This window comes from Triturus cristatus, chromosome 11 (assembly GCF_964204655.1).
Source record: "Triturus cristatus chromosome 11, aTriCri1.1, whole genome shotgun sequence".
Classification (NCBI taxonomy): Eukaryota; Metazoa; Chordata; class Amphibia; order Caudata; family Salamandridae; genus Triturus; species Triturus cristatus.
In genome coordinates this window covers 110,872,526-110,897,841 of record NC_140594.1, presented here as the reverse complement: position 1 = coordinate 110,897,841, position 25,316 = coordinate 110,872,526, and the positions used below count along the sequence as shown (strand labels likewise).

The following is a 25,316-nucleotide window of genomic DNA, read 5'->3' as shown; positions in this document are numbered from 1 at the left end:
AACACTGCCGCACAGAGTTAGTGGATTGCTACCCTGAAGAATGAAACTATGCATGACACAGGGTGCACTTCTCTACTAAAGACCTCATTGCACACTGCCTTTTTAGACACAGCTCAACTCCTAGAAAATCCTCAATACAAATCTCCTGTGATTCAAACCATAGCTACAGTAGAGCATGCATATAACACCCTTTCTCAGCACTCTACACAGCACTACAAAAAAATTACCTAAAGGGTGGTTATTGCTCATCCTCGTTCACAACTTGCTGGGCACGGATGACTCCACAATAGGCAGGACAAGAAAATGCTACTCCAAGAGAATGCTTCAACTTTAAGTTTCTACAAGCAGTTGCATTGCAAGGTTTCTCTCAATCCATGCGAAGCCTCTGTACTGCAGGTACCGAATCTTCATTTTACAAGGAGTCTCAAAAGGTGTGACAATGAAACCAGCTAAGGCAAAGAAAGGAGAAAATCTAGTGGAAGTGTGGAGTGAGTTATTATAGTTCAGGTATCAAGGAGTCATAATAGAGCTGAATTATGTGTTGTGAACGTTTAGAGGGAAGAAAGAGGTTATTCTGAATAAAAATTAATCTATTGGGGAATTACTTGGGGGGTCATTACATTGCCTGTTGTGTCGCTTTGAATTGCTGCTAATTTTTAACGTTCAGAGTGTGTTTACTTCGTCCTGCCTGCACTTTGCACTTTTCTGAGGCCAGCCTAGTTTTAGCGGGCATTTTGTTGTGCCTCCCGCCATTCGCGGTCAGCGCTCTAGTCGCTGCACGCCGTCCCCACTCAACCCTAGTTAATGGCCTCTATTCGGACGCGCAGCGGACGCGCTGATGGCGCACCGAAGGCAAGCCCGTCTGCGCCCATCAGCACCAAGTCAGCGGCCAGGGCCAGTTATGCTGCCCGAGTTGGGTCTCCTGCTGGTAATGCTTTGCAGCTATCGGGTGAGTTTTTAAAATCACTGAGGCCTCCCTTATGCCCTTCATTTAGTGCCCGCGCTATGCCTTTTAATTTGGACTCTGTTTGCTTGGATTGTGGTTTTACTTTTGCGCCAGTGCTTCACTCTAGCAATTTACCTAATGAATCCTTGAGGGCCTCGTTCGTTAGAGCTGCTCTTATTAATGCTAGATCATTGAGGAAGCACTACATGGACGTGTTCAACCTGGTCTTGACAATTCATTGGACTTGCTGTTTGTCACTGAGATTTGGCTGGACTCCTCATCCAACCCCATTGTTGCGCTGGCGACACCTGCTGGCTATGAGATTCATCGTGTGGACCGCCCAGTTGGTAGAGGGGGTGGCCTGGCCGTTTTGCACAGGGAAAATTGGGTTCTTCATAGCGAACCCTCCAGCATTGGGGCGAGTGTGAAGTTTTGGACTTCAGCATTCAGTTTTCGGCCCATTTCACACTAGGTGGCTCCCTCATCTACCGCCTGCCTGGTCCGGCTGACGCCTTTCTTAAATCTTGTGGGGACGTGGTGGCTGAGCGAGCACTGCGTTTTTCTCGCTATTTGGTTCTGGGTGATGTGAATATTCACCTCGATCAATTTGAGGCCGGAGACTCTGCTGACTTCCTTGGCACCCTTCAACTGGCTCATCTTTCTCAATGGGTCACCCATCCCACCCATCAAGGGGGCCACATCTTAGACCCCATTTGCTCTAACTTCCCTATCCAGGTGGTCAAGCCTTCGCCTGTCTCCTGGTCGGACCACTTCCTTATATGTTTTTCTTGGGAAGTTACCCAGCCTGCTAGGCTGGTTGGCTGCCATCGCCCTCCTACTTTTAGTAAAATTGACCCTCTCCAGTTCGTCAGTACTCTGGCTGCTTCTCGGCCCTCTCTTTAGCAAGACCTGGAGGGAAATGTGTCCTGGTTTACGGACTGGATCTATGACTCCGTGTTTGCTCTTTCTGCACCTGGCCGACCTAAGCTGGCAAGAGAGTCCCCCTCCAAACCTTGGTTCTCTCCAGAGCTGAGAGCCTTGAAACATGAATGTAAAATACTGGAGAGAGCATGGCGCTCTAGCAGTTACTGCCCTATGGCGAAACACACACTTAGATCCAAACAAAAAAGCTATTACACCGCTATAGCGGTCGCTAAAAGCTGTTACTACACTTTACTTATCGATCAGGCCAACAATAAATCTAAAGAAATGTTCTCTATTGTGCAAAGTTTTATGTCTCCCAGTGCCCAGGCTCGTGCTGCGCCAGTTTCGGAGTCCTACTGCTAAATTTTTTCTGGACAAAATTTGCATTATACAAGCTTCCTTCTCTGCCTGTACTACGGCGCCCACGGCTCCCCCGGCTGACCAGTCTGTAGCTGGTCTTGCCAATACGCTGTCAGCCTTTGAGTCAATAGATCTGGCCTGTACTCTTAAAATTCTTAAAGCCTTGAAGTCGGGATCTCCAACGGATCCCTGTGCTGCTAGACTTCTGGACGCTGCAGCGGATACCATCAACCCCGAAGTTAATCAAATTGTTAACATGTCATTGCAGGAAGCTCTTGTCCCGGCTTCCTGGAAGCTGGCACAAATTCTCCCTCTCCTCAAGAAGCCGTCCCTTGACCCGCTGATTCCGGGAAACTATCGTCCTATCTCACTTTTGCCAAGTCTGGCTAAGGTCTGTGAGAAGGTCGTCACAAATCAACTGACCAATTTCGGCGAGGTCTCGGGTCTGCTTCATCCGGCTCAATTCAGATTCTGGGCCTCGTTTAGTACGGAATCAGCTCTGCTAGAGGTGTCAGAGGCTATTCGCAAGTGTTTGGATGCCGGCAGTCATGCTAGATCTCTCGGCGGCATTCAACACTGTGCCCCATTCTCTGCTCCTGGATCGCCTCTCGGAGAATGGTATATCCGGGTCTGCCTGGGGCTGGATCAGGTCCTTCCTGGAAGGCCGCTCGCAGCAGATCTGGCTGCCTCCATGTGCCTCTGTGCCCCAGCGGGTGGCCACTGGGGTCCCGCAGGGGTCATCCCTTAGTCCCCTTCTCTTTAACATCTATGTTACTCTGCTGATTTATTTAGCGGAGTCATTAGGGGCTAAGGTGATGGCCTACGCTGATGGCAAAACACACAAGATGATGGACGGAATGTTGCACATTGGCAAAACATTCACCCCCAGTCCCAGATCTGGGTTTAATCCATCGTTATTTTGCTCACCACGCCACCCCAGTTCAGACATGGCCATATGCAAATCAGTCTTGACCCTGTGCCTCATGGGAACAGTCCAGCCCGAACTGCCAAGCCATGTCTTCCCTGGACCGGAATCAAGCATCCTAGGACCGGTTTCGGGGTTTCACCCCTCTTCAGCCAGGATAGCTTGACTCCAGTGGCGTAGTGAGCACGGGACCCATGTTTGGGCATACCCTTCTCACATAGGGCGAACAGCAAAACACACAAGATGATGGACGGAATGTTGCACATTGGCAAAACATTCACCCCCAGTCACAGATCTGGGTTTAATCCATCGTTATTTTGCTCACCACGCCACCCCAGTTCAGACATGGCCCTCTGCAAATCAGTCTTGACCCTGTGCCTCATGGGAACAGTCCAGCCCGAACTGTCAAGCCATGTCTTCCCTGGACCGGAATCAAGCATCCTAGGACCGGTTTCGGGGTTTCACCCCTCTTCAGCCAGGATAGCTTGACTCCAGTGGCGTAGTGAGCACGGGACCCACGTCTGGGCATACCCTTCCCACATAGGGCGAACAGCAAAACACACAAGATGATGGACGGAATGTTGCACATTGGCAAAACATTCACCCCCAGTCACAGATCTGGGTTTAATCCATCGTTATTTTGCTCACCACACCACGGCACCCAGCTTCTGTTCTCCTGGGGAAGGGGATGATGATTCAGTTCTCTCGGCTCAACATTGTTTGTCCTCTGTCTTTCGCTGGCTCGCTCAGGCGCAGCTAAAGTGTACTGGAGAGAAGTCAGAGGTCCTCTTGTACAGCGTTTTTCCTGCTAACTTCAGAGTGAGGTTATGGCCCCCTGGCTTCCTCTTGCCTAGTGTAATGCTACTAAAAATCTGGGGGTTTGGTTCAATGAGAACCTGTCTTTTTCAACCCAGGTTAAGAAGTTGGTTGGGACCTGCTTTGGCACTTTGAAAGCTCTGAGGAAGTTTCTTCCTCTTCTTCTAAAACCTGCTAAAGAAACGGTTGTTCGCGCCTTGATCTTGTCCCGCCTGGACTATGCCAACGCACTTTATGTAGGCATGTCCGGCTACCTTTTGAATAAATTGCAGGTTGTCCAAAATTCGGCTGCGAGACTTTTGCTGGGGTTATCTAGCAGGTGTAGTGTGCGTGTTCACTTGCGCACCTTACACTGGCTCCCTGTGGAGTCACAAATAAAATTTAAGACTTTTTCTATTGCCCATAGGGCTCTTCATGGTTCGGGTCCTGCCGACCTACAGAAGAGGTTTGCTTTCTACAATCCAGTGAGACAGTTGCGGTCTTCTTCCCAACTTCTGGTGCAGACCCCTAGGTTCAAACGCCAACGGCTTGGTGGGAGTTCCTTTGTGCGGTAAGCTGCTTTGGTATGGAATGCCTTACCCTTGGCGCTGTGCGGCATTCAAGATCTTGCAATTTTTTTAAAAAAAAGTTAAAAACCTTTCTCTTCTAGCTGTTGCCCTGGTCTATGTCTCTTTTTCCCAAGTACACGCCGGGATACTCTGTTGAGTATCCGCGCGCGAAATAAATTCATATAACATAACATTATTATACTTTATTTGGAAAAAAAGTCTCTTGATGAATAGTGCAAGAAAGGAGGATGTTGTCACAGAAATAAAAGCTTGAGAAAGTATGATCTTCTCAACAAACATGGAATTGTCAGATTCAGGGTATGGCCTGGATAAAGAGTCTGCAATAACAGTTTCAGAGATGAGAATGTAGGTACAAAATATCCAGTATCTAGTATCACCAAAAGACAAAATCTAAGAATAAACTGACCGAGTTACCATAATAATTTCTTTCCTGTCTGCAGAGTATTGCTATGCAGAGAGATCGCCCGACAGTTCCCTGCACTCTAGTACGTCAGGGGAAACCCAAGATGGAGCCAGCCTAGGGCGCCGTTGTTTCCAAGGCAAGAATTCAGAGTAGGAGCAGCGGTGCAGAGAAGCAGCTTTGAACGCCGCACACTTTGCACCAGTCCACGGACAAAACCCTTACACAATTATTCTTTAATAATTGAAGCTTGATCTGATTGAACTGCAGGATGAGCTGCTTCAGTTTGGTGTGACACTTTGAAATCACAAAACTCGAATTCTCAGTAATGTCCCAAATCAAACTCATTTTCGGCTCTGGTGTTTTATTGCCTTGGGTAAATTTCCATTTTTATTTCTGTAATCCGAAAAATTAGGAAAGACAGTTGTGAGTTCTTTTTTTAGGTGGGGGATCAAAGGGACTTGGTTAACTTGAAAGCCTAGTGATACATTGTATTGAACCAACTTATCCACCACAACCTCCACACCCCCAACATTTGCTGTTTGCTACCTCTGTTCTGGAATCCATTCTGAGTTTTCCTGTTTAGAATTTAAGAATGCCATGTTCGTAGCATGTGTTTCTGTAAATACACATGCTATCCATACTCCTGTCATCTAGTGTCATCAAGCTGTTTTTCTTCTAAGAAGTCCTTTGTACCACGGTATGCACTGTGATTGACCCCTTACTGGGCAATGCACATGACCACCCACTCTATGTTGTAATGGTATTTTTCACCTTTTTAGGACATGTACCAACAGAGCTCTGAGACTGTACGTGTTCTCCACATTTCATTTGTACCTACACTGTGAAACTTTGACATCTAGAGTCCATGTTTTTTCTTAGCGCCACTCTCTGGAGACCCAATGTCTACCAATCAAGTGCCCAAACGCAATGGAGCTTGTGTACTTCCCGGGACTGTGTACCCCTTTGCATCAACCTTACAAATCGGTGAATGCAGATTCCCACAGGGTAATAGAATGAATGACCTTCCAGTACTGCCCCCATGCCAAGTACCATAGTCTGATCATCATGAGATTTGCAACTTCTTCTCTTCCACAACCACAATGACATCTTGTGTGAAGCTTGCTTCACCATCTGGTCGAAGAAGCCTTTTCGGGAACCCAAGGGAGAGGTGTTAAGTTCACCACCAGTCCGCTGTTGAAACACGCCCAACATCTTTGCAAGCAAGACCCCTTCAAAGGGCTGAACAAAGTGAGGACGCCATCCCTTCAGCCATCCCGCCTCATCAGCCGTTGCAAAGCCCAGAGGCCATCTCCTCCAGCGCCTCCAATCATAAGGAGGAAGAGGAGGCTCCACAGATCTGCACAACCAGCGACCCTTGAACGAAGGCCTCTGGCAGGGTTCTATGTACGGTCGGCTCCAAGCCTCACCATTATGCAGCAGAGCACCGCTCAAGGGGTAATTTGGCATCAAACCCCATGCAAAACACTGGAGCCGACACAGCCTCTGCTCCCATCAGGCTCAAGTAGGCATTGAACAAAGGCTTTGGACCAGAAGGAAGACCTGTCTAAGGGCATCTATCCTTCGCAGCTGTTGAGCTCCCAAGGCCACAACGAGTCTTGACTTCACTCGAAGCCAAAAGTTCCTTGATGCAGGCACCTAAAACCACATTGACTTTAAAGGCATCGTCTCTGCCAAGAACACTCTCAACGAGCGGCTTTGAGGATTCAGAGCAGAACAATCTCCTGAGGCTACAAGAGGGGCTTGATGTGAGGCAGAAGCACCTCTTATCCATCCCCTTACCGGGCAGAATTCTGAAAAACCTCTGTCAAAACCCACAGAGGTTCTTCTTGAAAGAGGAGATTGGCATTTGAGGAGACCCCTGCATTGGAGGCTCCTCCAGGACCCGTGCCCACGAAGCATAGAGTCCGGGACATCAGACCTCCCGCTTATGCTCCATCTTCACCTCCTCCACCACCACCGCCTCCTCTGCCTACACCACCACCATTACGACCACATAACTTCAACTGCCTCCACCAGAGTCACCAAAGGGATCCCCACACACTCCTTATGGCTCAGGCATTCCTTTCAGCCTTATTGACTCTTACGACACACCCTTTGGGCCAGGGCCACCGATGACCCTTGGGAAGACTACGATATAGATCCCCGTGGCGACCCGGACCTCAACCATTTCTCCGTTAGGACATTCCCCCCCCCCCCCCCCCCAACAGTACCACTGCCTATCACAAAGTCATTCAGTGAGCAGCCATATTTCATAAAGTGAATATGCATGTCATCCACGAGGAAGACAATTTTGTTGTGAAGATGCTATCAGAGCGGACATTGCAGTGTCTGCCCATGCTGAAGGTTATGTTCAAGTCCGCCCCGGAGACTTTCAAAGAACTAATAAAGGCCAGAGTAGTAATAACCAAGGTGGAGAAAAATTACTAGCCCTCACCCAGTGACTCAGCCTACATCAGGGGTCATGTCCCACCTGATTCTATGGTTTTGCATATCTCCCTCAAGCGGGCTTCATCTCAAGCCACAGATGATGCCTCGCCTCCTGAAAAGGAGAGCAAGAAACTGAATGCAGCCTTCAAGATGGTGGCTAGAGGGGCAGTTACCCACTGACCCATAGCCAATTCCATGAGACTGTACTCCGGCTTTGATAGAGACCAGTGGGAGGCAATACAGGAGCTGCTGAAACATATGAACCAAATAAGGGAAAGGAGGGCTATTATTTATTTAGGTCCAGCATACATGCCCAAGGATATATCTAAACAATACTGGTATGCAGTTCCTAATGTAAGAAGAGGTTGTTGGTGAAGATTGAGATACTCCAAATGGAGTAGAAACGAAGGAGAGTATTCCCCCTTTTCGGAAAAAGGCCCTCACACACCCAGCCAGCTAGGTGTCTTGCTTCATCATCGGGTCTGCTCCTACTCGGGTCGGCGCTGCAATTCCCGATCAGGCACCCGTGATGGGGCCTACTGAGCGGAGATCTTTATTCCTGAAGCCGTTGGGTGACGTGCGTGTGGGGGCCCTAGAACAGTGTAGGTGATGGTGGTGTGTAGGGAAATGTGGAATTAAGATAGGGAGAGATGGTCCATTCAAGATAATTTTAATGAAGTTGGCCACTTCCCTAATTAAAAAGATATATGCATGTATGTTCACTCTATGGTGTGAGGTTCTACGCTAGTAATGGCGGTCGACATGTTTCTTGCCCTTATATCAAATAGATGGCAATTCTTCAGGACCTGTGAAGTACTACCTACACTTTTTGGTAGTGGTCACTAACAGTAATTTGTGAGTGGTGACCACCGTTACAGCACCCTAAAATGTGGTGGTTCCTGTAGTTCAGAAAAAACAACAACAACCCAATTAGGGTCAGCTTTGGGCCTCTACAGTACCGGCCGGTGTAGACACTAAGGTGTAGTGTCGGTACCCCAGGAAGAGGATCGGCATCTGTCCTACCCCTCACTCGGCCAGTCCAGCATCTACCTGAGGGCTTCAGGAAAAGGGGGAAGAAGATAGTGTCCGAGGGCAAGACCATCTCCAGCACTTGCATGTGTTCTGCCCTTGATGCCACAAGCAAAACCTCCCGGCGTAGCAGAGTAGCACTCAGATTCCATGCCTGGCTCTTGATCTCGGGGTTTAAGCTGGAGGCTCAACAGCATGCCTTTAACCTGCTTTTCAATGTGGAACACCTATTTGACCTCAGGTTGATGAGATGATGGAGAACATAAAGGAGGACACTGCCATTGCAAAATCAATGGGTGCCCTTCAACTCCAGCTTCCAGAGGCTCCTTTCAAAGGCAGCAGGTTCGAGGAGGGGTCATCGCCACTTCCCTGATCTCACCCACTCATACCAGAGACAGCAGCAGTCTTTCCACCAACAGGTGGGCAGAGGGTACACAAGGGGTGCCTATTGTGGCAACAATAACAAGGGGAGGGTCAGATCCGGCAAAGGGGCTTCCACATCTAAGCGCCTACCTGCCCCATATCATGTCACCTTTCAGGGGGAGATTGCAGGGTTTCCTCTCCCACTGGGAGGAAATCACATCACATCAGATTAGTACATGCTTGCAGTGATTCAACATGGCTACTTAGAGCTTCTCCCAACTCCTCCCAACATCCCACCCCAAACACGTATCCTCAGCAGAGAACATCGCAGACATTTAGAGGAAGGGGTCCAGGTGCTTCTCCACAAGGGAGCCATTGAAATAGTGCCCCCTCACCACCGGGGCAAGGACGTCTACTCTCTTTACTTCTCATCCCCAAGAAAGTCTGCTACCTCAGGCCAGACTTGGGCCTCAGTCAATACATCCTGTCTGAACATTTCCACATAACAACCCTATAGGATGTCATCTTTCTGCTCCTACAAGGCATCTACATGAAGGTACTAAACCTAAAGGACGCTTACTTTCTCAACCCCCTCCAGCCCACCCACTGGTGTTCCCTCCGCTTTGAGGTAAGTTGTCATCATCATCAATTCAAAGTGCTTCACTTGGAATTACCACCACTCCAAGGGTCTTCACAGAGTCCCAAACAGTGGAAGCCACTCATCTAAGGAGGGGGAATGCACGTTTTGCCTACCTCTACGATTGGTTGATCAAGAGCGCAGGCACGCAACAGTGCCTACCTCACACCCAAGATGCAATTTCCCTGCTTCAGAGCCTGGAATTCACTATAAATGCCACCAAGTCCTACCTACAACCCTTGCAGGTCCAGCCCTTCCTGGTGCTTTTACTCAACGCAGTCACAGGCAAAGCCTACCCCAGCCAGCTGAGGTTCTTGGCATTCCTTCACCTCCTACCCCTTTTTCAGCCCATTGGTCAAATTACAGAACTGTCATAAACCTCCTAGAGATTATGGCATCTTGTATTGTATAGTACTCCACGCCAGGCTCCACATGCACCTAATGCAGGAATTCCTCTTGGTTCACTGGTCAGTAGCAAAGGATTACTGGGAAGGTCTAGCAGTAGTAAAGGCCAGTGTCCCTCGCTGTCTGCAGTGGTGGAACAGCAAGGTTGGGTGGCACATCTGGACCATATGACAGTACAGGGATTGTGCCCCCCCTTATCAGGGGTGGCACATCAACTATCTCGAGCTGTTGGCCATACGTCTCACTCTCAAGGCTTTCCCAAAATCAATTGGAACAGGGTAGTCCTTATCAAGGCACACAGCATGATTGCCATGTATTACCTTCAAAGTGGCATAAACCTTCCCTGTTGACAGCGCTAGCGCAGGAGAACTGGCATTGTACTATCCATTGACGTATACACCTTCTGGTGAAGAACCTCTTGAGCGGACGCCGATCTGCAAACCTACTCAGCAGGACGCATCAACAAGTCCATGAGTGGGAACACCACTGGCAAGTCCTACTACAATACTTCCAACAATGGAGCGCCGTTCAGATGGACCTATTCACCACTTCTGAAAATGCGAAACGTCCAAATTTCGCCTCCAGGTTCCCACACCCACAGTTCATGGGCAATGCGCTATGGATGAACTGGTCAGTATCTTTACCTACACTTTTCCGGGAAACAGCGTTTACAACTCTGCTATTACCACACAGGTAGGTAAAAACGAGGTTGTTACAACGACCACGTTGTTACCACGCGTGGCTTTACATCTTAAGTCGTTTCTACAACTTGAGCTAGGTGGTGTGCAAGACGAAGGAATGTGTTGGATTTTAAATCCAATACATTCCCTGCTGTTGCGCTAACTGGAGTAGGAATAGTAATTTATACTATTCCTAAGTCCAGCGTGCCACCTAGCGCAAGTCGTAGAAACGACTTGCGATGTAAAGCCATGCGTGGTAACAACACGGTCGTTGTAACGACCCCGTTGTAACCTACTGCATTATACTAGCACGCGTAGTAACGTACTGTTCGAGGCATGTGGGCTGCTGAATTCATATCTGTGCATAAATCGCCGCCTAGTGTTGGGTCCGGATGTTTGCACGTTGTTGTCCTGGAAGAGTCTTTGAAGTATCCTGAGATAGGTGACTCCTCCCCTGGACCACAGTGCGCATGGGCTCCGACCGCACCAAAAGGGACTTCGGGGCCGAACTCGCTGCAGCCGATGTCGGCGCCGACCCAAAGAGAAAGGCCATCGGTACCGCCAAAGCGCCTCGGCCCCCGGCACCGAAACAATCGGCACCGACCACCAAGGTTAAAATGGACGCTGCATCGCAATCCACCTCGAAAGCAGCAACTACGGTCCAATCATCGACGCCGTCGACAGCTACTACCTCTCCTCGACTCGATGACCCTGTGGCTCCAAAGAAGTCCACACCTACCTCTACGGAACCACTCGGCGCCAAAGAACCGTCGGCGTTCCAGGTGCGACAAGTTCAAGCGTCCTTGCAACGCATCAGAGAAAAGGCAGCCCTCCAGGCCACGTCGGGCTCTGAGCCGAAAAAGGCTCAAAAGGCACCTTCGGCACCAACCAACATCACCTTTGGTTTGCCTCCATCCACGGCGCCGAAACTATTCCAGATCAGAACACGTGTCACCCAGACAAGGCCCCCATCTACTGAACACTCTCCTACTGGGACATCACCGTCCCACTTCATCGACGCCGACACCGGCAGGCTCATGCTCCGAAAGCGGAAGATCACTTCCGAGCAGGCTTTGGACTCTTACAGGATCCCGCTAAAGCAAAAACTGCCGGCGGACTCGGAACCCGTTCTTTATGAACGCCTCCACACCTCTTACCCAGATCCACAGTCCTTTTCTCCAACGCACTCCGACACGGATGCAGTAGAGGACTACATGGGTGACGACACCACCTACCCCAGGGATATGGACCCTGAAGGCCAGCAGGACCCTGATCAAGTTTGGGATGACCCTGTAGACCCAGGTGCCGCTCTGGATACACAGGACACGCAGCTTTATGGCGCAAAAACGTCTCCCACAGAGGACACTGCTGCATTCAACGCCCTCATTGAACGTGCCGCAGCCAATCATGGAGTGCAACTCCACTCGGACACAATCGAGGACGATTTCTTGGTGGACACTTTCGCATCCTCAGAGAGGACTGTAAAGACTCTGCCCATGTTGAAAGGTGTCCTCAAGCCAGCAAAGGACATTTTCAAAGAAACCACCAGGGCACGGGTAATAAACCCCAGGATCGAGAAAAAATACAAGCCTGCACCTGGGGACCCTACGTACATTAGAGGCCAGTTACCTCTGGACTCCATCGTAGTTGCTAATGCTCGCAAACGGGCACACTCGCAGACAACTGGTGATGCTCCTCCCCCGGACAAAGAGTCCAAGGTTCTAGAGACCTCCGGCAAAAGGATTGCAGCCCAGGCGGCAAACATATGGCGCATTGCCAATACACAGGCGCTCCTAGCTCGCTACGATCGCTCACACTATGACACGTTAGAGACCCTACTCCAACACCTACCAGACGAGTACAAAGAGGCAGCGGAGCTCCTCATCAGGGAGGGACAACTTCTCACAAACGCATCCATTAAGTGTGCACTGGATGCCGCCGACACAGCTGCGAGAGTCATAAACACCAGCGTCATGCTACGACGACACGCCTGGTTACGAATCTCCGGATTCAAACCTGAGGTTCAAAATAACATTCTCAATCAGCCTGTCAACCCCGACTACTTATTCGGACCAGAGGTTGACACCACCCTAGAAAAGATAAAAAAAGACACAGACACTGCGAAATCAATGGGGGCTCTGCAAACGCAGACATTTCGTAGTGGCTCCTTTCGTCGCCCCGGAAATAGAGGAGCGGGTAGAGGACAAGGGTCACAGCAAACCTACAATAAAGGGGGCACACAAAGTACCTATGATAAGAACACACGAGGTGGATATCGTGGCTCCAGCACAAAGGGCAGAGGACGCGGTTACGGCAATACCAGGTCCTCCCCCAAAAACAAACAGTGACGCCCTCTCCCTTTTCCCCGACCATATAACACCTGTCGGGGGAAGACTCCAGCGGTTCCTGTCCACGTGGAATACCATCACCACGGACAGGTGGGTCAAAGATGTTATCCAACACGGTTACTGCCTCGAATTAACCTCCACTCACAATACCGCCAAAGCACCGTCCTATGTCCTCAGAGCACTTAGCATTATTACAGCAGGAAGTGCTAAGTATGCTGCAAAAAGGCGCAATAGAGGTCGTGCCCGTCCACCAGCAGGGGACAGGGTTGTACTCTCTGTACTTCTTAATACCAAAAAAGGACGGGTCACTCAGACCTATACTAGACCTGAGACCCCTCAACCACTACATCCTCTCAGAGCATTTTCACATGCTCACCCTACAGCAGGTTCTCCCGCTGCTCAGATAGGGAGACTTCCTAGCCACGCTAGACCTCAAAGATGCGTATTTCCACATACCCATACACCCGTCACACAGAAAATATCTCAGGTTCACTATTCAGGGGCAGCACTACCAATTCAAAGTCCTTCCCTTCGGCGTGACAACAGCACCCAGGGTTTTCACAAAGTGCCTAGCTACCGTGGCTGCACATCTACGGAGGCAACACATTCACGTCTACCCTTACCTGGACGACTGGCTTGTTCAGGCAAAGTCAGCCCAGCAATGTGCCAGCCACATGTCCCGCACCATTCACCTTCTTCACAGTCTGGGATTCTCACTAAATTACCCAAAATCACATCTCCAACCCGCACACGTCCAACAGTATCTAGGTGCGACCATAGACACACTGGCAGCCACAGCTCAGCCAAATTTAGTGAGGATCAACGGCATGCAAATGCTGATCTCAAAGTTCAAACCCCAACACTCCCTTCCTGCGCGAGTGTTCATGCAGTTGATAGGCATGATGGCCTCCTGCATTTTCATAGTCCCGCACGCGAGACTACATATGCGCCCGCTTCAAGAGTGCTTGGCACGTCAATGGAATCAGGCTCACGGGCAATTAAAAGACCTAGTGTCGGTGAGCGGTCGGGCATACAACTCTCTGCATTGGTGGAATCCACAAAACCTTTGCAAGGGCCGACCGTTCCACGAGCCTGTTCCACAAATAATACTGACAGCGGACGCGTCTCTCCAGGGATGGGGAGCTCATGTACTCAATTACACAGTGCAGGGACTATGGACAATACAACAAAAGAAGATGCACATCAACGTTCTGGAACTGATGGCAATCTTCCTAGCCATGAAGGCATTCAAAGTACACTTGTGCAACAAAGTCGTGTTGATCCGGACGGACAACATGACTGCCATGTACTACATACAGAAGCAGGGAGGAACGCACTCTCCACAGTTGTCTCATCTGGCTCAGAGCATGTGGAAGTGGGCCATTCAGAGGAACATATTCCTCATGGCGGAACACCTCCCAGGCAAGGACAACCAGATGGCGGATCTGCTCAGCAGACACAGCCACCAGATGCACGAGTGGGAGCTACACCCGTCAGTAATCCAACCGTACTTCCAACAGTGGGGTCATCCAGAGATAGACCTATTCGCCACAAGCGAAAACGCAAAATGCCAAAACTTTGCCGCCAGGTTCCCACATCCACAGTCGCAGGGCAATGCGATATGGATGAACTGGTCCGGCAGATTTGCGTACGCTTTTCCCCCAGCGCCGTTGATACCGCTGGTGGCACGCAAACTGCGACAACACTCACTGACACTCATCCTGGTCGCTCCAACATGGGCACGCCAGCCATGGTACACCACCTTTCAGGAACTTTCCGTGGTGCCTCATCAAAGGCTACGGATCAAACCCGCGCATTTGACGCAGAACCATGGAGAAATTCAGCACCCAGATCCGCAACAGCTGAACCTGGCGATCTGGCTCCTGAAGTCATAGAGTTTGGCTACCTAAACCTGCCACCTGACTGTATGGAGATCATTAAGGAAGCTAGGAGACCCACTACCAGAGCTTGCTATGCAGCCAAATGGAAGAGGTTTGTCATTTATTGCAATAACAATGACATTAACCCGCTAGATGCATCCATTCAAAACATAATCTGTTACCTCTTACACCTATACCGATGCAATCTGGCATACACCTCAATACGTATCCATTTAACCGCAATAGCAGCCTATCTCCAAAACAGGCAGCACCTCTCTTTATTTAGAGTGCCTGCCATCAAAGCCTTCTTGGAGGGACTTAAACGAGTAATTCCCCAAAGACACCCACCAGCACCAGTGTGGAACCTCAACTTGGTCCTCACCCGACTGATGGGTCCACCCTTCGAACCTCTCCACTCATGTGAGATTCAATTCCTCACCTGGAAAGTGGCTTTTCTAGTAGCAATCACTTCATTGAGAAGAGTTAGTGAACTCCAGGCACTAACCATTCAAGAACCATTCATACAGGTTCACGCAAACAGGGTCGTACTACGTACCAACCCCAAATTCATGCCTAAAGTAATATCGCAGTTCCACATGAATCAAACGATTGAACTGCCCGTTTTCTTTCAGAATCCATAAAATGTCGCTGAAAGAATGCTCCATACACTAGACGTCAAAAGAGCCCTCATGTACTATATAGACAGAACCAAAAGCTTTAGGAAGACAAAACAACTTTTCGTTGCCTTTTCCCCACAACACAAAGGCAACGCCATCTCCAAAGCAGGTATAGCCAGATGGATCGTTAAATGTATTCAAATTTGCTATCAAAAGGCTAAACGCACATTAACGATCCCCCCACGAGCCCACTCAACACGTAAGTTAGGGGCCTCCATGGCTTTCCTGGGAAACATTCCTTTACATGATATATGTAGAGCAGCCACATGGTCCACTATACACACATTTACCAAACACTATTGTGTAGATGTACACTCAAAACAGCAGGCAGCTGTAGGACAGGCTGTTCTCAAAACTCTTTTTCAGACCGCTGCAGCTGGCACTGGTAGCCGCCGCTAATGGGAGGTACTGCTATGTATTCTATGCACAGATATGAATTCAGCAGCCCACATGCCTCGAACTGAATATGCTACTTACCAGTATGCATCTGTTCTTGGCATGTAGGGCTGCTGACATTCATATCGCCCACCCTCCTCCCCGGCGCCTGTAGCAGCTGCAGCTCTCAGAATTACTGTATAGCATGGTCATCACTTTCTGTATCTACTCCATCACTGCCACAATGGCGAAAAACAATCTGAGGATGGAGAGGATGCCCATGCGCACTGTGGTCCAGGGGAGGAGTCACCTATCTCAGGATACTTCGAAGACTCTTCCAGGACAACAACGTGCAAACATCCGGACCCAACACTAGGCGGCGATCTATGCACAGATATGAATGTCGAATAATCACAGGAGTTATACCCATAGACCCAACTGAGATTGGGTAAATACTTGTAAATGCAACAATATCTCAGCAGGATATACTGAAATTATTTAAGAGGTATGTACAAGACATTACAAGGAAAAAAGAGAGGAAACTCAAAGTTATTTTTTCAGAAGCGCCAATTGGCGTCATATATTATAAATAGATCAGCAGAGCACAACAAGGTATAAAATACTCTGGCAACCCTCGTGAAAAAAGTGTACAAAGTGCTCGTGTAAGTGAAATAACGGCGCTAGTGACAACGTGGAAAAAAAAAAACATCAACAGCCGGCGCAGGGAGGCAATTTGTGCAATACAAGGTTCAATTAACAATTTTCTGAATAGTGAGATTGGTAATTTCTCTTTTTCAAATGAACCAAGTTCGTGTGCGCCAAGAGTGTTTAGGCTGGTGGGTAATGGTCAACGGCGTTTCGATCCTGCCAATTTGAGGATCATCATCAGGACCTGGGTTGCTTACTTTGGGAGTGCTCTGAAAAGGAAGAATTAACGAATCAGAGCGGTGGTCACGAGATGTAAAAGGTGGGAGGGGAAAAGGGGAAGAGGGGAGGTGGGGGTAATTTGGGGAAAAGAGCGTGGGTAAATAATGCCAGGAGAGATGAGGCGAGTGAGGAAAGGAGGGCGGGGGTATTTAAGGGAACGAGCGTCGGCAAAAAATGCCAGGAGGGATGAGGCGAGTGAGGAAAGCGGGGGTGGAAAAAGAAAAAGGGGAAGGGGGGTGGGGTAGAAGGGAGAACAGGGGAAGAGGAAGGAAACAAGGCAGAAAAAGGAAAAAGATGCAAGGAAAAATGAACGGGTAGGGGCTGGGAGCCTACCTTGTGCCAGGGGAGAGGGCTAGTTGTACCTCAACCAGTGAATGGTGGGGTACAGAGTGCGGGGAGGAAAAATTCCTCGTGAAGCTGTGAAGATAGAAAAGTGCGAGAGATTAGGGAGAGAACGTGCCATTATTGAGGGAATGCCGGCGGCACTGAACGGTAGACTCACCGAGGTAATTAGAACTTCGCAGGAAAAAGCAACCGATGTGGGGCGAAGATCAGGCGGCGGCCTAAGAGAGGGACATAACGTTACCGGCTGTATGGAGGGGATAGGACTGGGAATGGTAAATTAACTATTAGAAGCATACCTGAGGCTGAGTGGAACAGCAGTCGAGGTTCTGGTCGCGTGTGCGAGTCAGCGATCCCAAGTCAGACCGGAGTGAATCCAGCGCGGGAGTAAGGATTAGAGGAGCCAATTACATGTGCACCATCTAGGTCGATTAGTGACAATGAGACGAGCAACGGAGCTGCCTAAATGAAGACAGACTGGGCGTAACGCGGAGCCGTCGTTAATTGGCCAGCGCTGCCGGAGGGCGGGGAATGAGTCAGCGTTCAGGTGACTAATGGGATAGGGAAGCAGTCCGGTTGCTATGGACGCTAGGGGGACGGGAAAGGGAAAGAAAGGGAAGAGTTGGTGAGAGGAAGCTGGAGAGTGAGCCAGCAAGAAGATGGGAAAGGGACAGGGGGTAAAAAAGACCAATCAACCGCCACAGTAATGCAAACAAGAATGCAAACATATTGGAGAGAAAACAGCAAGATAAAAATATTATTATGCAATACCAATCAGAGTCAGAGGGCAAGAGATAACAAGGGGTCAGTGGGGCATCGAACCCTAGATCAAGGAGGGGTGAGAGGTAGTAATTCAGGTAGTGTAATGAATGGTGCCATTCCACTCATCAATGGTGTTCAAGCCATGGTGTACAGAGTTACAAAGAGTTATCCATTTGCATTCACTTTTGTCAAGGAGAGCTTGGAGGTTGCCACCTCTGGGTGGGAGGCGGGGCTGTTCAATAACTTGCCATTTCATGTCCAGTGCATCATGATTTTGTTCCAGGTAGTGTGAGACCAACGGTGCTGTAATGATTTTACAGTTGATTCTGCTCTTGTGTTGGATGATCCTTTTCTTAATCATCTGAGTTGTTTGTCCAATATAGACTAGATGACAAGGGCATTCGATGGCATAGATCACATTTTGTGAGCGGCAGTTGGTGAAAGTGTTCAGGGTATGTGATTGGTTGTTGAATTTAAACTCTTTGGTGTTGGTTGTTAAATCACAGACACTGCAAGATTGACATTTGTAGTGGCCGAGTATGGGTGGTAGACCCCAGCTCGAGGTAATGGTATTGGTTGTGGTCGATTTATTTGGCCAGGTGATGGCATGGACAAGATGGTTCGATAAATTATTACCGCGTTTATATGAGAAAAGAGGCGGTTCTTGGAAAGATTTGTTAGTCCGTAGCAATGTCCAATTGCGAGTAATAATCTTCTTAACCTGATTACTACTTGGGCTGAACTGAGAGACAAAAGGAATCCTGGAATTGGTTTTCTTAGATTGAGGTGTAAGTAGAAGGTCGCGGTGGCAGTACCATGCCCTCTTGCGTGCCCGTGAGACCAATTTACGTGGGTAGCCCCTGTTAGTCAGTTTATTGCATAAGACCTCCGATTCCCTGAAGTAGTCTCTACGCCACTTACAATTCCTTCGAATCCGAAGGAATTGTCCGTAGGGTAGCCCATCTTTGAGCCCACGTGGATGGTAACTCGAGTAATGGAGCAGTGTGTTTCTTTCGGTGGGCTTTCGGTATAGTGATGTTCCAATCTGGCCGTCCTCTGCGTGTATGGTTAGATCTAGAAAAGGTAAATCATTGGTGGTTTGTTCACATGTGAATTTAAGGTGGGTTTGTGAATTATTCAACCAATCGACAAAGGAGGATAAGGTAGCGGCACATCCTTTCCAGAGTAGCAAGACGTCGTCGATGTATCTGCGCCATAAGGTAATTTGATGTCTAAAAGGGTTGATGGGCGAGAGTATCAGTGAAGTTTCAAGTCTGTGCACAAAGAGAATGGCAAAATTCGGGGCAAAACATGCTCCCATCGAAACACCTTTGATCTGTAGATAGAAGTCGTCTTTGTACAAGAAATAATTATTTTCTAGGGCAATGTGTAGTAAGTCCATCACAAAATCCGTGGGAATGCGGTTGGGTTTGGGTCTGGTTTCTAGCAGTTCAAAGATGGCTGAAAGTCCTTCTTCGTGTGGAATGTTAGTATATAGTGACTCTATATCAAGACCAGCCATCAATTCTGTCTCTATATCAAAAGGCCTGTCTTCTATGGTCTTGATTAGATCCATGCTGTCTCGTATAAAGGTGTCGGTGAATGGAACAAAGTCTTTGATGACAGAGTCTATGTATTTGCCCAAAGGTTCAAGGGCGGAGCCACAGCCAGAGACGATTGGTCTTCCTGGAGGATTTTGAAGGTCCTTGTGGATTTTAGGCAAGACGTAGATCACTGGTGTACGAGGATGGGCATTGTTTAGGAAAGAAAATTCTTTGGAGGAGATAATATTGTTGGTTTGAGCTTGTTTCGTAAGGTGATAAATCTTTTTCTTTAAGTCAGGTAGAGGATCACCAGGAAGCTTCCGATAATGGGCCACATTGGAGAGTTGTCTCATGATTTCCAAGTCGTATTTCTCATTGTCCATGATGACAATTCCGCCTCCCTTGTCGGCCGGTTTGATGGTGAGTTCAGATCTATTTTTCAGGGTAAGTAAAGCCTGTTTCTCAACCAGCGGGAGATTGTAAGGAACATATTCAAACTTTTTTTGTACATCTGCGATCTCATGGAGAACCAATCGTTCAAAGGACAGTATTTCTGGAGGCATGGTGTGTGAGGGAGGATGGAACGTAGAGGGAGGATGAAAGCGTGGGGCATCAATGTAGCCAGGATTCGGTCTGTCTGCAAAAAAATGTCGTAGTCTGATTCGTCTGAAGAATTGTAGTAAGTGTGCATGTAGATCAATAAAGTTACTACGTTCTGTAGGTACAAAGCTCAAGCCTCTACTGAGCAAATTGGTTTCTTCCTCCGATAAGATGTGTTTCGAAAGATTGAATATTGGGATCACCTCGTGGTTGGTGTTGGAAAGGTGATCAATGGGTTCCGCGGCGTCTTCAGGTACGTGCATGGTGTCGTTTTGGGTGGTTATTGTTGAGGACCCCAGCGGTAAAACTTGTTTCTTGTTTGCCTTTCGCCGGAGTATTGGTTTTGGTAGTTGTTCCGTGCCCGTCGACGGTTCTGGCCGCGTCCGCGGCCTTGTTCTAAAAAACCGGGTTGCAACAGGGATGGAAGTATGTGTTGGTTCCTCGAGGTGCTAGGCTCTTCGTTATGTTCCGAATCCTCTATTGAAGTGTTGGAAGAGTCTGAGAAGGTAATGCGCTGGTTGTTTCTGAATCTCCCCCAATTACGTGTTCTTGGCGGGTTGTAGGGGGTATTGTAGAATTCGTCTTTCAGGTATGGATAGGTTTTGTCTATACTGTAGAATTTTATGTCCTTTTGTATTTTAGTAACTTTTTTGTTAAGTTCAAAGGTATTGAAGGTGGTGATCGTAGAGTTGATTTTCTCCAAGAGATTTTTCGCTTCAGTTATGGAATTGTCTTCCAGAATAAGTTTTTCGATTTCAGCAATTTCTTCTAGTTCTTTTTGGCTGTGTTCTATAGCTGTATCTATACCTAGAACCATCCAATGCCGAGAACACGTAGTGGCCAAATGACTGAAACCAGTGCGAAATTTTGGGTCCTGGGTGAAAATAGCTGGGACGTTACGTATTTGAAGACCCAGTGGAATAATCCCTGCCTTGAGGTACTCTGTGAGCATCCGGGCATGAAGGGTAGTGCGAATCTGTTTCTTCTTGAGTTTTTCAAGTCTGTCTAGCAAAATCTTGGAGGAATTGGGTGTGGGGGTGGTCGTAGAGGTGGAGGGACCAGAATTAGAGAGGAGAGAAGGACCGCTCAAGATACGTTGAATGTAATCCTCAGTGTAATTCGGGGCCTCTCTAGACATATTCAATCAGGAAAGAAATACTGAAAGAATCAACTAGAACTAGTTGGAGATGAGGGTCAAGGGACCTACTCTCGCAGCTGTGCAGCTGCTCACAATGTAGAATAATCACAGGAGTTATACCCATAGACCCAACTGAGATTGGGTAAATACTTGTAAATGCAACAATATCTCAGCAGGATATACTGAAATTATTTAAGAGGTATGTACAAGACATTACAAGGAAAAAAGAGAGGAAACTCAAAGTTATTTTTTCAGAAGCGCCAATTGGCGTCATATATTATAAATAGATCAGCAGAGCACAACAAGGTATAAAATACTCTGGCAACCCTCGTGAAAAAAGTGTACAAAGTGCTCGTGTAAGTGAAATAACGGCGCTAGTGACAACGTGGAAAAAAAAACATCAACAGCCGGCGCAGGGAGGCAATTTGTGCAATACAAGGTTCAATTAACAATTTTCTGAATAGTGAGATTGGTAATTTCTCTTTTTCAAATGAACCAAGTTCGTGTGCGCCAAGAGTGTTTAGGCTGGTGGGTAATGGTCAACGGCGTTTCGATCCTGCCAATTTGAGGATCATCATCAGGACCTGGGTTGCTTACTTTGGGAGTGCTCTGAAAAGGAAGAATTAACGAATCAGAGCGGTGGTCACGAGATGTAAAAGGTGGGAGGGGAAAAGGGGAAGAGGGGAGGTGGGGGTAATTTGGGGAAAAGAGCGTGGGTAAATAATGCCAGGAGAGATGAGGCGAGTGAGGAAAGGAGGGCGGGGGTATTTAAGGGAACGAGCGTCGGCAAAAAATGCCAGGAGGGATGAGGCGAGTGAGGAAAGCGGGGGTGGAAAAAGAAAAAGGGGAAGGGGGGTGGGGTAGAAGGGAGAACAGGGGAAGAGGAAGGAAACAAGGCAGAAAAAGGAAAAAGATGCAAGGAAAAATGAACGGGTAGGGGCTGGGAGCCTACCTTGTGCCAGGGGAGAGGGCTAGTTGTACCTCAACCAGTGAATGGTGGGGTACAGAGTGCGGGGAGGAAAAATTCCTCGTGAAGCTGTGAAGATAGAAAAGTGCGAGAGATTAGGGAGAGAACGTGCCATTATTGAGGGAATGCCGGCGGCACTGAACGGTAGACTCACCGAGGTAATTAGAACTTCGCAGGAAAAAGCAACCGATGTGGGGCGAAGATCAGGCGGCGGCCTAAGAGAGGGACATAACGTTACCGGCTGTATGGAGGGGATAGGACTGGGAATGGTAAATTAACTATTAGAAGCATACCTGAGGCTGAGTGGAACAGCAGTCGAGGTTCTGGTCGCGTGTGCGAGTCAGCGATCCCAAGTCAGACCGGAGTGAATCCAGCGCGGGAGTAAGGATTAGAGGAGCCAATTACATGTGCACCATCTAGGTCGATTAGTGACAATGAGACGAGCAACGGAGCTGCCTAAATGAAGACAGACTGGGCGTAACGCGGAGCCGTCGTTAATTGGCCAGCGCTGCCGGAGGGCGGGGAATGAGTCAGCGTTCAGGTGACTAATGGGATAGGGAAGCAGTCCGGTTGCTATGGACGCTAGGGGGACGGGAAAGGGAAAGAAAGGGAAGAGTTGGTGAGAGGAAGCTGGAGAGTGAGCCAGCAAGAAGAAGGGAAAGGGACAGGGGGTAAAAAAGACCAATCAACCGCCACAGTAATGCAAACAAGAATGCAAACATATTGGAGAGAAAACAGCAAGATAAAAATATTATTATGCAATACCAATCAGAGTCAGAGGGCAAGAGATAACAAGGGGTCAGTGGGGCATCGAACCCTAGATCAAGGAGGGGTGAGAGGTAGTAATTCAGGTAGTGTAATGAATGGTGCCATTCCACTCATCAATGGTGTTCAAGCCATGGTGTACAGAGTTACAAAGAGTTATCCATTTGCATTCACTTTTGTCAAGGAGAGCTTGGAGGTTGCCACCTCTGGGTGGGAGGCGGGGCTGTTCAATAACTTGCCATTTCATGTCCAGTGCATCATGATTTTGTTCCAGGTAGTGTGAGACCAACGGTGCTGTAATGATTTTACAGTTGATTCTGCTCTTGTGTTGGATGATCCTTTTCTTAATCATCTGAGTTGTTTGTCCAATATAGACTAGATGACAAGGGCATTCGATGGCATAGATCACATTTTGTGAGCGGCAGTTGGTGAAAGTGTTCAGGGTATGTGATTGGTTGTTGAATTTAAACTCTTTGGTGTTGGTTGTTAAATCACAGACACTGCAAGATTGACATTTGTAGTGGCCGAGTATGGGTGGTAGACCCCAGCTCGAGGTAATGGTATTGGTTGTGGTCGATTTATTTGGCCAGGTGATGGCATGGACAAGATGGTTCGATAAATTATTACCGCGTTTATATGAGAAAAGAGGCGGTTCTTGGAAAGATTTGTTAGTCCGTAGCAATGTCCAATTGCGAGTAATAATCTTCTTAACCTGATTACTACTTGGGCTGAACTGAGAGACAAAAGGAATCCTGGAATTGGTTTTCTTAGATTGAGGTGTAAGTAGAAGGTCGCGGTGGCAGTACCATGCCCTCTTGCGTGCCCGTGAGACCAATTTACGTGGGTAGCCCCTGTTAGTCAGTTTATTGCATAAGACCTCCGATTCCCTGAAGTAGTCTCTACGCCACTTACAATTCCTTCGAATCCGAAGGAATTGTCCGTAGGGTAGCCCATCTTTGAGCCCACGTGGATGGTAACTCGAGTAATGGAGCAGTGTGTTTCTTTCGGTGGGCTTTCGGTATAGTGATGTTCCAATCTGGCCGTCCTCTGCGTGTATGGTTAGATCTAGAAAAGGTAAATCATTGGTGGTTTGTTCACATGTGAATTTAAGGTGGGTTTGTGAATTATTCAACCAATCGACAAAGGAGGATAAGGTAGCGGCACATCCTTTCCAGAGTAGCAAGACGTCGTCGATGTATCTGCGCCATAAGGTAATTTGATGTCTAAAAGGGTTGATGGGCGAGAGTATCAGTGAAGTTTCAAGTCTGTGCACAAAGAGAATGGCAAAATTCGGGGCAAAACATGCTCCCATCGAAACACCTTTGATCTGTAGATAGAAGTCGTCTTTGTACAAGAAATAATTATTTTCTAGGGCAATGTGTAGTAAGTCCATCACAAAATCCGTGGGAATGCGGTTGGGTTTGGGTCTGGTTTCTAGCAGTTCAAAGATGGCTGAAAGTCCTTCTTCGTGTGGAATGTTAGTATATAGTGACTCTATATCAAGACCAGCCATCAATTCTGTCTCTATATCAAAAGGCCTGTCTTCTATGGTCTTGATTAGATCCATGCTGTCTCGTATAAAGGTGTCGGTGAATGGAACAAAGTCTTTGATGACAGAGTCTATGTATTTGCCCAAAGGTTCAAGGGCGGAGCCACAGCCAGAGACGATTGGTCTTCCTGGAGGATTTTGAAGGTCCTTGTGGATTTTAGGCAAGACGTAGATCACTGGTGTACGAGGATGGGCATTGTTTAGGAAAGAAAATTCTTTGGAGGAGATAATATTGTTGGTTTGAGCTTGTTTCGTAAGGTGATAAATCTTTTTCTTTAAGTCAGGTAGAGGATCACCAGGAAGCTTCCGATAATGGGCCACATTGGAGAGTTGTCTCATGATTTCCAAGTCGTATTTCTCATTGTCCATGATGACAATTCCGCCTCCCTTGTCGGCCGGTTTGATGGTGAGTTCAGATCTATTTTTCAGGGTAAGTAAAGCCTGTTTCTCAACCAGCGGGAGATTGTAAGGAACATATTCAAACTTTTTTTGTACATCTGCGATCTCATGGAGAACCAATCGTTCAAAGGACAGTATTTCTGGAGGCATGGTGTGTGAGGGAGGATGGAACGTAGAGGGAGGATGAAAGCGTGGGGCATCAATGTAGCCAGGATTCGGTCTGTCTGCAAAAAAATGTCGTAGTCTGATTCGTCTGAAGAATTGTAGTAAGTGTGCATGTAGATCAATAAAGTTACTACGTTCTGTAGGTACAAAGCTCAAGCCTCTACTGAGCAAATTGGTTTCTTCCTCCGATAAGATGTGTTTCGAAAGATTGAATATTGGGATCACCTCGTGGTTGGTGTTGGAAAGGTGATCAATGGGTTCCGCGGCGTCTTCAGGTACGTGCATGGTGTCGTTTTGGGTGGTTATTGTTGAGGACCCCAGCGGTAAAACTTGTTTCTTGTTTGCCTTTCGCCGGAGTATTGGTTTTGGTAGT

At 48.1% G+C, this 25,316-nt stretch overlaps 1 protein-coding gene across 2 annotated transcripts in view; it reads left to right on the top strand.

Moving 5' to 3' along the window:
* Nucleotides 1–25,316, top strand: part of KLHL22 (kelch like family member 22) — a 209,889-nt gene that overhangs the window by 89,172 nt on the left and 95,401 nt on the right. The window lies entirely within an intron of this gene.